Here is a 2,901-nt window from a genome sequence, read left to right as displayed (position 1 = left end):
TATATATATAGATAAAAACATTGCGATTGTAAATATAGTGAAATATTCAAGAGATATATAGTTTCAAGTATTATTATTATTATTACAGATAGTCTAATATGATAGTTTGTTTTTTTTCACTTACAAAGTGATAATACTTATTCTCGATGTTCAAGACTATGTTGTAATTAAGTATTAAATAATTACGTATCGTTATCGTCATATAAGATTAAATAAAAGGAAAAATTTAATAGTATTTGAGAGAAAAATAAATTCTCTCTCTCTCAAACAAATTATATAGTCAAGTATTAGATATAGAGATGCAAAAGTAGATTATTTTACACAAAAATACAATATTTTCTCATTTTCAAATATTAATTGTCAAATAAAGATGCACGTTTACATCTCGATTATTTCATTCTAAAAAGATATGCAATTTCAGATTATCGCGCCCAGACAAGTTTCCTTTGTGCAAAGCAAGTAAATGAAAATACAATTTGCATGTTTTTCGTCCGTCTGTGTTATCCGTTGCGTGCGCCTGTGAAATGAAGACTTTTGTAACTCACGGCACAGCGCCATGTATGGCGCGCATAACTTTCTTTCAGAGAGATATTATCGCTGCGCGAAGACTGTGTGTGCTTTCCTCTTCAATTTTTAAAACGATACGGAATACGAACGGGCGGAATATTTCGACGGAACGAATTTTCGTCGCGCACAGTCGGCGGACCGACTGAAATTGAGGCTCGCGATGCAACAGGGCATCGCACATCGCACGCGATGTACGCGCTGTTATTTTATGTATACGGATAACATCCGCGCGGCCCGTAATAAATTTCGTGCCGAGAGCCACAAATCTTGAGAGGAATACACTCCTGTTTCGCCTTCTAGTCCGCCTAGAGAGCACCGAGTTTCCCGTTTCACCATCCTTATTTTTTATCATATCAAGGAGAAAAGGCGAAATCGTAGGAGGAGTACGATAGCCTGTTCGCATTCTCTCCGTTAAATATTGGCATATATTAAGAGATGACTTTTCGGGATTGATCTGATCTATCCAAGCAACAGGATATTAGCGGATCTGCCGTTTGCTTGCCGTCGCACTTACGTCGAGATCCGAGATCGGTTCGCTTTGCATTCCGTCAGCTTGAGAAATCGGCTGCTCGATCTACGATCCGTAGCACAGTTTCTCCATTCAATCGGCGCTCTATAAATCCGAGGATACGCGTCTATGTATCGGACTGATCTTTAGCACGCCGTGTATCACGCATGTGCGCTTATGTGTACAAGCTTTATCCTGGGATTAACTACATCGTTGCACACACGGCTTGGTCACGATCCGACGCATACGTGTACCTTGTCGAGACTACGGTGTTTCCTATCCGTGAAAGAGAGCTCTGTCGTACACCCTGTCCTCACGGCCTTAAGTAATAAAACCGACCATCGTGGCCCCCGTTCACGATAAACAGAATGTCGACATATTATTGAAACTCTTACGTCGCACTCGGTGCGATTATATTATATTTCACGTTTTGTCGGCCGTTCTGACGACGTTATTAGCGAACTCTGTCACTTTGCATCTTCATGCATTTTCATCGTTAGCATTTGCATTGTGACCCAAATAATCACGCCGCCCCCTTAATTTATGAATAAAACGCGTGTAAGTGTATAATCAATGCCTTTGTTTTCGAGGCAGCAAAAGGAGAATCTCATTCTCAAAGAACATACGAGACGATTTTGCGACATCATACCGCGATAAATCGGTTCCCCTTCTTCTCTCGCTCCGTTAGATTACGTTGAATAATTCCCGCGTAATTCGTACAGAGCAAAGCGTAAGTGAGCGCGTTAACACGCGCACAACACGAAATGAAAACAATTTTGCAGCTCGCATCGCTTCCGTTATAGTCCACTTTTTTTCGAGGAACGAACGAAGGGGAAAGGAAGGGGGGAGGAGGAGGAGGGCAGAGGGGTCTCACGAGCGCGCATTGTTACGTTGTTAATATCAGGCGACCAGCTGGCGGAAAAGCGCAATTTTTGTTCGGCGGGTAGCCGCCGTTTAATGAAAACGGCGCCGAATTTTTTTCCGCCAAACCTTTAACGACAAACAATTGCACCGTCACCTGTCAAACACACGCCACGCACTGCGAGTGCGAACAATTGAACCGATATTACGTAAGAGGCGGTATATGACGGTATTAATGAAAAGAAATTACCGCAATTGTTCTATTAAAGTTTCGGCTTGTTATATGGAATACGAAGCAGAGATGTGTTAAAAACTTGCTCATTTTTTTTCCTATTCTTTCCAAATATTTGAATTTTTTGAGATTGGAATAGTTTTAAGATGATTAACTTACTATTTCTTTCAATATGTATGCATAGTTAAATTAGTATTCAATTTTAATAAGCGCAGCTTAATTAAGAGTCAATCTTTGACAATATAATATACGATTAGGCAGAATTATAATCCTCGATCGTATTTCGAGGCAGGATATTATAGAAGAGTTAATAAAAAATAATAGAAAAGAATATATAATTATTGCCACGTGTTAAGAAAGAAGCGCCGTGTAAACAATACTGCAATTTGTCTCTTCCCCTTGACTAACGATGCGTGTAGATGACAATGCGCATTGTCCGAAGGACACCTGATAAAAATGCCTCGTAATCGAAGCCTCACTTAGAATAGATTGTGAAATGCAAATAACTGGGCCGTAAAAGAAATTTCCGATCGAACGAATGCATCTACCTATCTACTAAATCGCGAGAGTGGATTAGAACTGCCGGGTCGAAATCGAAGTTGTCACTGCACACGTGTCGTGCAAAACTATCATGCATTTTTATTTAAAATCGACGGTAATCCTGTATCCTATTACTGTATGCATATTGATTATCGTTCTTCGAATGAAATGGCGCAAGCGGTGATGCGATCAA

The 2,901-nt window shown here is 40.1% G+C and overlaps 1 protein-coding gene across 3 annotated transcripts in view; it reads right to left on the bottom strand.

Annotated features, from left to right (window-relative positions):
* LOC140668328 (uncharacterized) overlaps positions 1–2,901 on the bottom strand; it is an 83,606-nt gene that overhangs the window by 26,679 nt on the left and 54,026 nt on the right. The window lies entirely within an intron of this gene.

This window comes from Anoplolepis gracilipes, chromosome 8 (genome assembly GCF_047496725.1).
Source record: "Anoplolepis gracilipes chromosome 8, ASM4749672v1, whole genome shotgun sequence".
Taxonomy (NCBI): domain Eukaryota; kingdom Metazoa; phylum Arthropoda; class Insecta; order Hymenoptera; family Formicidae; genus Anoplolepis; species Anoplolepis gracilipes.
Note: the sequence above shows the minus strand (reverse complement) of the source record. Positions and strands in the feature narration are given on the sequence as shown.